This window comes from Phyllostomus discolor, chromosome 5, assembly GCF_004126475.2.
Source record: "Phyllostomus discolor isolate MPI-MPIP mPhyDis1 chromosome 5, mPhyDis1.pri.v3, whole genome shotgun sequence".
NCBI lineage: Eukaryota > Metazoa > Chordata > Mammalia > Chiroptera > Phyllostomidae > Phyllostomus > Phyllostomus discolor.
Window position 1 is genome coordinate 84,831,853 of NC_040907.2, and position 14,243 is coordinate 84,846,095.

At 38.2% G+C, this 14,243-nt stretch overlaps 1 pseudogene; it reads right to left on the minus strand.

The window, feature by feature from the left end:
• Positions 1-12,358: 12,358 nt before the first annotated feature.
• Positions 12,359-13,623, minus strand: LOC114497926 (annotated as a pseudogene).
• Positions 13,624-14,243: the final 620 nt, after the last annotated feature.

Consider the following 14,243-nt stretch of genomic DNA (forward strand, 5'->3'; position numbering starts at 1 on the left):
TCAGACAAGCAGGGGTCATGGGGTCGGGACAAAAGCGCGTGGGGCAGCTCCAGCTCCTTCTGTAACGTTGCCTTTGTAAAATCAGTGACATGTATTACAAATCAGATACCGAGTTCAAATACACACAGAAAAAATAACTACTCATGCTCTTCTAAACACATCTCTGAATATTATATTGAGATTCCAAGAAATAAAGGAGAGAAATATAAGATCCTAGATGACCAACCTTATTTTAAGATACAAAGTAATTAAAAAATCAGAAAGACTACTCATAGCCATCACTTCTTTCAAACTGTATAGGTGAGAGTCTTTTTGTTTTGTTTTATTTTATTTTATTATTTTTTATTTTTGAGAGAGGGGAAGGGAGGGAGAAAGAGAGGAAGAGAAACATCAATGTGAATGACATACATTGATTGGTTGCCTTCCCTACACCCCCCCAACCAGGGACCAAACCTACAACTCAGGCATGTGCCCTGACAGGGAACTGAACTGGTAACTTAGGTTTGCTGGATGATAACCAACTGAGCCACACCAGCTAGGGCCAAAGGAGAAAGTCTTTTACTGAAAACCCAATGAAGGGAATATAAAATCATCCATTTTTAGCTTCTATCATAATTTCTCCTGGAAGAGAGCAGAGTTGGGGCACCTAAGAGACTTTTTTGCAAAGCTGCTGAAGACTCTCACCCAGAAATCCCTCATATTGGCAGGGCCTGAGCCAACCCTGTCTCCAACCATCCCAGGGCTTTAGGGCTCCCCAAGAAGCCCCTAGTTGGTTGTGGCTGTTCCAGGAAAATAACCACCTATAGCATCCCTAGGCTATATGGGCTGGGTGGCAATGCCTCCAACCCAGCAAGTCAAGGTGACTGCAGCATGGAGGTGGTGATGAAGAATCATTTGAGGTTACCCCAGACATGTGCACCTCATCAAGCTGTGCTAACATTTGTCCTGATCAAAAAACAGCCCTCCAGCGAGCTGTGCATCTAGAGCACACTGTGTTGGCCTCTCATATCTCACAGACTTGTGATTACTCTTTGAGTTGTTACTGTAGCCTAGCCCAGAGAGACATGTTATAAGAAATAGTCTCGCTGTTCTGTGGTAGCAGTGGTGGATTTTTATATTGTAATTTTAAATGAGAAGTTCATTTAGATAACAGGGCACTTGACTTGAAAGGAAAAGTACTTAGGATTCATTTCCTTTGGAAAAATTTATTCCAACTTAAAAACAGATTGCCTACATGTAATGGTTATGTACAAAAAAATAAAATTATAAAACTGCCCTTGGTTTTACAATAATAAATGAAATATATTAAAATTCTCCAATCAAATAAAATATGCAATGGATTTTGCTGTTATTGTTCATCTCACAATGAGAGCAAAATAATTTAATGACATGTAAAAATAAAAGTCGAATAGTTTACCACTAATGGGTTTTTTTACAGAAACCATCTTTTCTCCATTTCCTTTTGATGGCAATTGAGTATATCAATGACCATTTACTAAAAAATAATACTAGTACAACAGAACTGGTGACATATGCCAGTTCCTTCATGTACAACAAAGGAAAGGGAGAGGAGGAAATGACAGAGTGGAGAAAACTATATACAAGGCCAGATGTTGTGTAATCAAATTGTACTTTTCTAATGGAGAATGGGTTTTGTCTGTGAGTTGTGGAGTGAAGCAGCACATTTGTATTCTTGTCCTTCACTTCCAATTGTGCAGGTGCATTTATTTGGTTGATTATCTGCCCATCAAATTGGAATTTGATCTGCCTCAGTGACAAACCCTGTCATTCATGTGAGGTTTTTATTCATTCAGGAGTGCTGGATTTCTTTTAATCTTCAGTAGAACAACCTGCCCAGCCTCCTTCAAACGAATCTGCTCATTGTCCCTTGGGTTTTGTGTCAGCCGTGGCGAGTGCTGGAGACCCTCTCAGGTGCTGAGTCACAGAGCAGGCGCCAGGTCTGCACCCGGCACACAAGCTGGAAAGAAGGGCAGAAGGAGGCAGCAGTGGAGGGGAAGGGAGAATGCAGTGAGGCTTTTGAGAAGTATTCTGGGGTACATGACTGTCCCTTTATAAAACCCCCCTGAGAAATTTTTCTTGGGTCTCAGACCTAGAAAAGCTATGCTTTCCTAACAGCTACTTTGGTTGTTGGAGGGCTTCTACACTCCCTCCTATTCTCCCTGAGGGACCTTGCACAGTCCTATCCACCTAATCCAAGCTGCAGTCATCCCTCTCCTAGGCAAATGCCCTCAAACTGGCCTCCCTTTTTCCACACAGGCCCATTTACAATGCAATTACCACATAGCAGCCAGGACAACCTTTTAGAAACATAAATCGCATCCTGATAGCTGCCTGCTCAGTGCCCTCTGGTCCCCTTTGCCCTTTCACTGGAACCTCGGTTTTTAATGCCCTTCATAATCAATGCTGACCTCTGACCTGAGTTTAGACCATGCTCACCCCCCCACCACGTTCCAACAGCAGGAGCCTCTTTCTCTTGTCAAATCAGCCATTCATTCCTTTGCACCAGCTGCCCCCTCCCCTGAGGCTCCCCCAGGGATGGTCAAGATCAGGCTTTTTATTGTTACCCAGAGTTCAGCAGCCTTAACCTCCCAATCCAGTGTCACTCTTACCTTCCAGCACATTTACTTCTCTTAATCTTCTCAGAACCTTTATTGCTAGCTGATACACGTCCTGCCTTTTTCTCTCTACTTCCACCTAAAGTGTGATCCCATGGGAGAAGAAGCCCTTCCTGCTTTGCCTAGTGTTTTGTTCTCAAAGCCAAATAGTGTCTCGGATATAATATATGCCAAGTATTTATTGAATGAGTCTTAAGAGCATGGTAGACTTGGGAACCATGAGTGTTTTCTCACTCATGATCCCCGGTACTTTCAGAGTCAAAGGCAAGTCTCACTTCTACTTGTAACAGATCTTGTAAAATACATCCCAGGGAAACAATCTTATGCTTTTCTCCTTATTTTCCTCTTGCACTGATTTGCTCAACTTAAAAAGTAGTTATAAAGAGCTAAATGCTCTGCTAAGCTTTTCTCAATGCTTAATAAAATGTGGTGGTACATAAATCATACAGGTGGACTTTGCTAAATATTACATGACAGAGTTCTATGGGTAACAAGAGGAATCAGTGCCCTGTGTCATTCACCAACCATGAAGAGCAAAACCTGATGCTTTCCCTGAGTCCATGCTGGGGAGGCAAGAGGAAAAAGCAAATCCACTGCCAGAGGCCAGTGTAAATCCTCACATCACGGCCAAAGTCAGTTCCCGGGTGTCAGGAGAGCAGGCACCAGGCTAAGCCAGCCCCAGGACCAGCCAAGATGAACAAGGCAAGAAGAAAGTATGGGAGGACCTGCTCAGCTACAACAGAGGGGACATTTTTTTGCTAACCTATAAATCAAGCTAAGCATCTCTATTGCTTATAGCATACCTTTTTTAAAAAATTGTGGTTTAAAAAAACACATGACACAAAATTTACTATCTTAACTATTTTTAATGTTCTGATCAGTACTATTATATATATTCATGTTGTTGTGTAATAGATCTCCAGAACTTTTTCATCTTCCCATACTGAAATTAAGCAACTTCCCATTTACCCTCCTCCCAGCCCCTGGCAACCACCATTCAACTTGCTGTTTCTAGTTAGTTGACCCCTTTAGATATCTCATAAGAGGAGAATCAAGCCATGTTTATCTTTCTGTGTCTGATTTATTTCACTTTGTATCATGTCCTCATGGTTCATCTATATTGTAGCATGTGGCAGCATGTCCTTCCTTTATAAGGCTGAATAATAATCCATGGCAAGTAACTTTTTGTTTATCCATTTATCTGGTGATAGACAGCTGTGTTACTTCCACCTCTTGGCTACTGTTGGATAGGACACTTCTGCATCTATGTGCACTTGCTCTGGTCTAAGGGACATCTGACCAGGCCCAGGCGGTAGTCAGCATCTGCCTCTCCCACAAGCTTGGCGGGGGGAAATCATACAACCATACAGACTGCCATTCAAGGTCCCCACCATCAACTGAACCCAAACATGGCTTAACAAGTTTTTGGTCAGTTCTCTTATTCATTTTCCATGAGGCTGTCTCAGGCCTTCTCCACATTTCTGGCACCTTCCAGTGTGCATTACCACTCTTCTCAGATTTATCACACAATCTCTATATATGTGCTGTATCTCAGTGAATGGCATCCACCCCACTTGGTGAAGTCAGATATCAACAAGCATTCTATTCTTACAAGCACCATATCCTACCAGTGACAAAGAGCAACAGAATTTTGCCTCTAATATGACAGAATCTGTTCACTTTATATTTTTCCCATGACTATTCCCTTAATGCCAGTTACCAATCACCACTGTTTGCTAGAAAACCGCAAGGGCCTCCTAACTGATATCCTCTATGCACCCTGCCTTTTCCCACCCATTCACCATCCTGAATTTGGGTCCCCTCCCTCTAATTCCATTGTGACTATGATGCCTTTCAGGGGTACCCTAATGTTTTCCTCAGTGTAGCATACAAGGTCCTCCCTGACCAGAGCCTCATCACCTGCCTCACATTCTACCCACACTTGTTTCAGCCATGCACGAAGCACCTCTTCATTCACACATCAGCCATTTCACACCTAACTTTGCTCACAGTGTTTTTCCCTCCTGGCATACACTCACCATGTTTCTCCACTAACCTAATTCTTCTTCATCATTCAGGAATCACCTCACCTCTCTGTCCAATCCTAAGCCCAGGCTCTTTCCTCCTGTGCATCCTCCACAATACTGGAGCACCTCTTTCAAACTCTTCCTCCAATTTTTGAAAGAATCATTTCTTTCCCCAGACTCCCACAGTACATCTTGGGTTCTTTGAACATGTTCTTGGTGCATAAGGTCATATTCTCCATCCACTCACTGCCTTCTTTTCTATGCTAAGTAGACATTTCATAGTGTAATAGCACGTAGGGACTTCTCAAAAGTCCTAGTGTTAAGCTTGTGTAACATACAAACAAATGCACTTAGAGGAATGTTTAAATTGTGAATTATAGCTACAAAAGAAACTGTAAACAATTTAAACTCATGAAGAATGCCCCACTGTGTGCCTCTCTTTTACATAAGTATTCATAGATGAGGGTTAAGTCCCAGAACAATGAAGAATGGCAGTTCAGTTCTGCGGCAGGCACCAGAGACGCTAAGGTCACAGACAGGCATCCATTCTGCGTCCTGTTTTCAGCAGTTTATGAAAAATTAGCTTTTCTGTCTGAGGCTTTCTTTGTGTAAGCTCAAATTTCATTTTGGAAATTTGGAACAAGCTCTCTTCAATTAAAGTAAATCACTTTTCCCCATTATAAAAAATTTTAAATGTTTCTGAACAAAGCTCGTTGAACTGCAGAACTTGTTGGTCCAAAACGAATGAGAGCTGTCAAATAATATTAATAATAAAAATTTTGGTTAAGTGGGTTGGGGTTTTTAAAGGAAAAATGTTCCTCAGGGAAACATACCCTTATTGAATTTGCAGTTTTAGGAAATGGGAACTTGGATAATCTCAGGCTTAAGCAGGAATAACAAAATAGAAACATGGTCGTTCACACTTCTTAATGTTTTCCTAGAAAGACATTGTTTCAATTTACCAAACTAACTACAATCTTCTTTTCTTTCTAGTAAATCTAACTTCATATTTTCATGTGAACTCTCTCATATTGATTCCTCAAATAAGATAACATAATTAATATGGTACCATAGTTGAAAACTGGAAATGTTCTTAGTGCTTTTGAGAAAGCCTCCATCTTCATATTCATATTTAAGTTTTAAGAAATATCCAAACAAAGCAATTGGAAACCAAAAAACTAAACTAAATAAACTAATTTTCACTCAAAAATAAGGAAAAAATAAAAATAAACTAAAAAGAATAGATAAAAAGGATTAATAGTGATAACAGCAAAAAGTAGTGAATTAGAAAACAAACAAAAGTAGAATTAATAAGTAAAATCAAGATTTTTGTTCTTAGAAGTCCAACAAGAGAGACAAATCTCTGGCAACAGTGTGCAGTGGGAAAACAGCATGGATCTGTAACATTACCAATGAAAGGAGACATAATGATGCTGTAGAGGAAAGACTGCTATGCACAATTCTATGTTAATGTGTTTAAAACTGGTGAATAGGACAGTTCTTGGACATTTTAAATCACCAGAGCAAAATCAGGAAGTGACAGAAACCTGAGTGGGAAATAATCCCTATGGGAAAAATATTGAAAAACTTTCAGAGAACTAACCCCAAAATAAGACAAGATGCCTATGAATCTTAAAGAAAGTTCTATCAAAGTCTTGAGAAAGGTATAAATAATCCTTAGGTGAGCTAAACTATTACAGGATATAGAAAAAGACTGCATAATTTTGGTACCAAAACAAGAAAAAAAAACAAATATAAAATTAGTCCAAAATATATGCAAAGATTCTAAACAGGATATTAAATTAAATATTTAAAAATGTAAATTAGATAAACTGTAAATTAAATATGTAGACATGTAAATTAAAAGAATAATATACCTCAGTGCCTTCAAAGAATAATGAGTAAGTTTAGTCCAAGTAGGTAAGGCCAGTGTAACAGTAGTGAATCTGTTGGTATAAATCATCACAAAAATAAATCGAAGTAAATAAATCCATATGGCCATCTATATAAATATCAAAAAGATATTTAATAAATTTTCACATCCACTCCTAACATACACAAGCTCTTTGTAGATTGAAATAGAAATATGTTTCCATAATCTGAAAACAAATGAGAACAGTGCAATAATGCTATTTCCAAAAAGGTCTAAAATAAGAGGAGAATGACTTGTTTAACCAGTGTAATACAACAATAAAGAGAAAATATTTTTCAAATCACTTTAAACAAAAAAAGCTCAAATAAAGGGGAATTTATTCTAAAAATTAGGGAAACCAAAAAGTGGAAAACATAGGTGGACACCACCCTAGACTAGAAGTAGGACCTAAAAAACATTCAGAATACAAGGCACCTAGCTAATGTCTTCAAGTCTCTGCTTCAAGTCTCTGAAAGCAGCATGACCCCAAATTCATTCATTCTGTCTTCTCAGGAAATCTGCAAACTCATTTTCTCCACCATGCTTCCGAATGTCATCCTCAGACCCTAGGGCTATGAGACCTGCCAGCCATTATCTTTTAAAATATTGCTATGACCCTTTTTCTCTCTTCCCTCTCTCTTGGGCACGAATTAAATGGATGTCAGATCTTTCCGCTTGGTCATATTTGTCTCTTACACTCTGGAGGGATGTTTAAATTTTGAATTATAATCATCTTTTTGTCTCGTCATGCTTCATTTTTCATTCTTCTATTGTTCAGTTTGCTAATTCTCTTTTCAGCTCTATCTTACCTGCTATATTAAAATCTTAATTTTAGTTATTTTATTTTTCAATTCTGTAATTTAAAGGTGGTTTTATTGTGAATCTAAAATATAGTTATTTTCTATAGAGTTCTTGCCAAGATGGAGGCACAGGTAGAAACCCTTCACTTCTTTGCACAACCAAAAGGAAGATAATAACCAATCTAAAATCAATAAACAACCAGGAGTGCCAGAAAAATCAAACTGCATGGAACTCTGACAATGAAGGAATTAAAGAAAAAATCAATCAGCACAACCAGACCAGTAAGGTGGCGGACCCAGGACTGTGAGGAGCCAGCTGGCTGAGGAAAAACATGGAGAGGAGGCAGACCAGTCGGGCAGGGCTGGCTGAGGTGAGGCGGCAGGCTCTGTGGACAGGGCTGACTTAAGGGGAACGTGGACTATGGCAGTTGCCATGGTGGGAGAAACTCCCAGTCTCACATGAGGGTCTGTTGGAAAGTGCTTTAGGAATGAGCAGGTGAGCTGCACTTTTCCCTCTCTGGCCCCTTCCCAGCAGTCAGCACTGCAGTGCAGCAAAGAGAGTTGCCCTGCCCAGGTGAACACCTAAGGCCCCTCACCCCTTACAACTTATCAGGGGTGCCAAGACAAAGAAACATGACCCAAATGAAAGAACAGAGTATAACCTCAAAAAGAGAACCAAGCAATGAAGACATAGCCAACCTATCTGATGGAGAATTTAAAGCCTTGGTAATCAAAATGCTCATAGACCTGATTGAACTTGGTCAAAAAATGAAAAAACAAATGAAAGATACCCAAAATGAAATAAAGCAAAATATTCAGGAAACCAACAGTGAAAGGAAGGAAACCAGGACTCAAAGCAATGATTTGGAACAAAAGGAAAGAATAAACATCCAATTGGAACAGAATGAAAAAACAAGAATACAAAAAAATGAAGAGAGGCTGAGGATTCTCTGGAGCAACCTGAAATGTTCCAATATCTGAATTACAGGGGTGCCAGAAGGAGAAGAACAATAGCAAGAAATTGAAAACTTATTTGAACAAATAGTAAAAGAAAACTTCCCCAATCTGGAAAAAGGAAATAGACTTCCAGGAAGTCCAGGAAGCCCAGAGAGTCCCAAAGAAGTTGGACTCAAAGAGGAACATACCAAGGCACATCATCATTAAGTTACTGAAGATTAAAGACAAAGAGAAAATCCTAAAAGCAGCAAGAGAAAAGGGGACAGCTACCTACAAAGGAGTTACCATTAGATTATCAGCTGATTTCCCAAAATGAAACTTGTAGGCAAGAAGGGGCTGGAAAGAGGTATTTGAAATCATGAAAGTCAAGGACCTACATCCAAGGATACACTATTCAGCAAAGCTCTCATTTTGAATAGAAGGGTAGATAAAGTGCTTCCCAGATAAGGTCAAGTTAAAGGAATTCATCATCACCATGCTGTTATTACATGAAATGTTAAAGGGACTTATCTAAGAAAAAGAAGATAAAAGATATGAACAATAAAATGACAACAAACTCACAACTATTAACAAATGAACCTAGAAGAAAAGAAAAACAACAAAAACTAAGCAAACAGCCAGAACAGGAACAGAATCAGAGAAATGGACATCACATGGAGGGATTTCAGTGGGAAGAGGGAAGGGAGGAATAGGGGGGAAATGGTACAGGGAAGAAAAGGCGTAATTAGTAGACATAAAACAGACAGGGAGAGATAAAAATGGTATAGGAAACAGAGAACTCAAAGAACTTATATGTACAACCCATGGACATGAACTAAAGGGTGAGAATGCTGGAGGGTTTTCCGGGGCAGGACAGAGTGGGGATAAAGAGGGGAGAAACTAGGAAAACTGTAGTAGCATAATCAATAAAAATACTTCAAAAAATAAAATATAGTTTTTTTTTAGTTTCTTATTGAAACTATTTCATGAGGGCTGCAAGTATGGTTATCTAATTCAACCCTTTTTCTCTGTTTATTAGTTGTAATTCTTCCATAATGAATACTTTTTCCACATCAACTACTTTGGTACCCTGAAATGCAGTTTGAAAGGAAAAAATGGGGAAAATGTTTGGTTATTTTCAGAGGAATAGTCAATGCCCTAGCAATCTCCAATGATAATCAGTCAATATTCATTTACATTTATCTATATGATTATCTCTTCTATTGTTCTTTATCCCTTCCTGCATTTCTAGATTTCCATCTGGGACTATTTTCCTTATGCGTAACACACTCCTTTTTTAAAAAATACAATGTTGACTTATGGTATATAGTTTCATGAATCTTAATGCATGTACGAATTTGTGTAACCACCACCATAATTGTGATACAGATGTTAAAAACTTCATGTAATGTTTCTTTTAATATAAGTCTACTGGTGATGTATGTGATATATACTCTCATTTTTCATTTTTCTGCAAATATCTTTATTTAGTCTTCATTTTGGAAGAATATATTCATCAGGTGTAGAATTCTAGACTGGCTGTTATTTCCTTCCAGTCTTTTAAAGGTTTTATTCCATCATTTGGTTTCTATAATTTCTACTGAGAACTTACCTTTCGGTCTTATTGCTGCCTCTTTGAAAGCAATGTATCTTCTTTCTCTACTTGTTTTTATAATTTTCTCTTTGCCTTTGATTTTTAGCAATTTCATTATGATGTGCCTATACATAGTTTTTATTGCCTTTATCCTACTTAGCATTTTCTGTAATTTTTGATTGTGACTCAAATCTTTTTATTCCCTTTGGAAAATTCTCTTTTATTATCTCTTCAAATATTGCTTCTGTCACATTCTTTCTTTCCTTCTTGAACTCCAATTACATGTTAGAATGTTTCATGTTATAGACCATGTCTCATATATCTCTTATACTGTTTTCTTTATTTTTCATTCTTTTTCTTTTTGTATTCCAGCCAAGAAGTTTTCTACCACCCTATCTCCAGCTCACTAGTCCTCTCTTCAGCTGCGTTCAACCTGCCGTTAAACCCAATTTATTGAGTTCTAATTTTGATTACTATATTTTTCAGATCTAGTATTTCTATTTTTTATTTTAAAAATACAGATTCCAGTTCTCTAGTAAATGTATTCTTTTTATTATCTTGATTACATTAATTACTATTGTTTTAAAATCTCTATGTGACAACTGCAATGCTCTGGGGCATCATGAGTATGTTTCTGTTGTGCTTTATTCTATTGGCCTTCTTTTCAGGATACTAAGAATCTGGGTTGAAAGAGTGTAGAGGCTCTGGCTGAGGATTCACGTTATGGGCTGGCAGACAGCTAGAGTAGGGACAGTTTATCACAACGCAATCAGGGACTGAGATGACTCAAGACTGAGTTGTAGTAAGGCATGATCTACCCTAACGTACCCCTTCTTAAGGGTCCCAACTAAAAGCCTAGGACATTTAAGTGCTGCCATCTAGTCAGTTCCTGATTTCTACAACATAAGACTGCCAAAAATCCCGCTGTGCTTTCCAGCTGGTTTTCTTAGCTTCTTAGTCTTTCATGTTACATGACTAAGAATTACCAAGGACTTCAAAGAGAAAACATCAAATGTCAGCCTAGCTTCTCTGAACCTCCCTCTTTTTCTGGAACCATGGCTTCTTGAATTCTGGCTTATTTGGAAACCCCACACTCCAAGTTTCATAGCCTCAGACCTATGAGACTGCTGACAGCTGTGCTGCTTCTCTGCCTCCTAAGTGACTATCCTCTCCCAAGTTTCTCAGCATCTTTCTCAATGCCAAGAATTACCAAGTTCCAAAAGGAGAAAAGCAGCTTTCAGAATGTTGGGCTCACTTCAGTGAGATTCCCTTCTCTCTAGTAACTTGACCCTTCAACTCTAGGCTGTGTCAATGGCTCTCTGAAAACTTCAAATATATCAATTTTAATTGTATCCATCTTTTTCAGTTCTTTCAGTGGAAGCAGCAGTTTTCTGCTAACTACTTTGTCATATCTGGAAATGGGAGTTGCCTCTTTGTTTCTTTTTTCAACTGCATAGTACTTCACTTTGCAGATAGGCTATAGTTTAACAAATTCTCTACTAAGAAACATTCGGACTGTTTCCAGCCTTTGCTACAAAAAACAAGGCCACAGTAAATAGCCTTCTGGATTTGTCTTTATAAATTGGTTGTTGAATATTTGAGATCAGATCCTAGAAATATGACTGCTGGATTAAAGAATGAGTGTCTGTGTAATTTTGCTAGATATTGCCAATTTCACTTCACAGAAATTGTGCCATATTGTGTCCCCACCTGCAGGATATAAAAGTGCCTGTTTCCACACAATGCTTTGCCAAAATTTGCACTGTCAAATTTTGGAGATTTTTTCAATCTGTTATATAGAGAGCCAGTATTTCAGTAGTTCTAACATGTATTTCTCTTATTGTGACTAAAAGCTATTAGAATAGCTTTTCTATGAACTTTGTATTCATAACTTTGCTTATTTTTAAAATCAAGTTGTGGGTCTTTTTCTTCTCAATTTTTAGGAAATCTTTATTGCATTAGTATATTAATACTTTCTGATATACTCATAAGTTACAAAAGTTTTCCCAATTTATAATTATCTTCTGATTTTTCTCATGAAATGTCCACTCGGGTTATAAAAGCAAGATTCACCCATGTTTTCCTCTAGTAGTTGTATGTTTTCCTGTTTTTGTTTTATCTTCATTTAGCTCTCTAATACATTGTGAGAAAAAAATGTTTTTTCTTTTCTTTATAGCTATCCTTTTGGCCCAACATCATTTAAAGTTAACGTTCACCTCTGATTTCAATGCCTCTGTTGTCATATGCTAAATTTCCCTTAATTATACTTCTGGGGACCTATTCTGATCTGTGGGTTTATAAGCCTTTTCCCGAGCCAGTAAGTTAGTGCTTTAATTTAAAGGATTTTAAATGTTTTATTATATTCTTTATGTTTTCTAAAGTAAAAATTCTGCTAATTCATCTATTTACAACACAATACACAAGATGCAAAGTGTCTCATATCATAGATTTCACTTCCAGCTCCTTGGAATGTTCATTTCTTTGGCTAAAAGGAGAAGCTAGAGAGGAAATCCAGGCAATGTTTGGGCAACTGAAATAAGGTCAGGCCAGGAGCAATGCTAACATCTTCCTCACAAGGGTGGGCACAGGGGGCTAATGGTCACGAGCTGATTTTCTAGAATCGTTACCTGGGAGCACAGAAGCACTGCTCCTGGATGCTCGAACCACCTCGGACCTCACTCATCCACACCACAGAGGTATAGCAGCAGTTTCTGGTAGTCACCCTTGGTGTCTTACTGGATGTAGTAATACAGGGACTTGTCACATTTCTTGAATTCAGATCTGATTTTCAGCATTTCCGCTTCACTGCAGGAGATCGTGATTCTGATCAAGACCTTGTTGCATGTCCCCTTGACCTTCATGGAGTCATACAGTTGGTCAGCAAAATACAGGGGCTTGTTCTAGATATACTGGACCAGGTTCAGGAAAGCATTTTCCAGGTCTTATTGACTTCCTTCTTGATGCTCTCCAACATGTCATAAGGGCTGTAGCTCTTGTACCTTCCAAATACTTTCTGGCCATGACACACACTCCACTCAGCCATCAGGCTGATCTACTTGGGGACATCAGTTCCTTTCCTCTTCACTCCAGCACCATAAAGGTCATGGACATCTTGGTCAATCATTTCAGAATCAATGACAAAGCCATCTTCTGTTCTTCTACCCTTTGCGAGGGCAACTACCAGCTTGCAGAAGTCACCAGATGTGTCAGAAAAAAGTCCTTCTCCAGATCAGTCTTGTACATTGTCTTGTAGACTCTATCAATTCCTCGAAGCTCTTGGTTGATCCTTGAGCAGATGATCTCAATGAGAGAGTCCTCATTGGTCCCCAGCTCCTTCATGAAGTCCTTCAGCTGAAAAGCATCATACTGAGCGGTTGTTTTCAATAGGTTCAACTCATCCTCTCTAGGTGGTCAGACAAGGCTGACCTCAATGCTGATGCAAGTTCCTTTTTGGTCTTTTCTGGTAGCCAAAGACAATGTCCTACCTCTGTTCATTGCTGTGGTTGGTTGAAATGTTGACGTTTTGCCTGATGGCATTTCGAGGCATCCCGGTCAGCATCAAAGATGGAGTAGGCTTTGATTGACCTGCTCTCATTTGGGGGTATAGATTGATCACCCTCCAAGCTGAGTTTGCACAGAATTTTGTCAACAGCAGACATCTTGAAAGAAGGTGGGCCGGGTGCTAAAAGCTATGAGTGTCCCCAGATGCCAAGCTTTACTATATTCTAATAGGATTAACCATGCATTAAATATTCTTTCCAAATATTTCTTGGCTATTCTCAGTTTTTCTATTCTTTCATATAGATTTTATAATTCATTTGTCTAATTCTGGGGAAAATTTTGAGAAAATTTTTATTAAGGTTGTATTAAATTTATATTCATTTGGGGAGAAATAGCATTTTTATAATGATGAGTTTTCCTACTCAAGAATATGTTATTTTTTTTCAATCTGTTCAAAGCTATTTTTATATCTTTCAGGAGTGTTTTACAATTTTTCTTTTATTTTTGCATATTTCTTATTAGTTCTATGTCTAGGTACTTCAATTTGTCATTATATGCAGAGTTTTCTATTATACCTTCAAACTACTTATGGTTTATGTATATGAAGACTAACAATTTTAGTATGAAATTTTGTGTTCTGCAACTTTATTATCTTATGATTTGTACTACTTTTGCATTGATTCTTTTGGTTTTTCCAGATAGACAATTACATTATCAACAAAGTTTGCCTTTTCTTTTCCAGTTTTTACAAGTCTAATAGTTTTCTCTTGTTTAATTGCCTTAGCAAACATTCCAATGCAATATAAGATAATTGCAGAGGTAACAGGCATCCTTGTC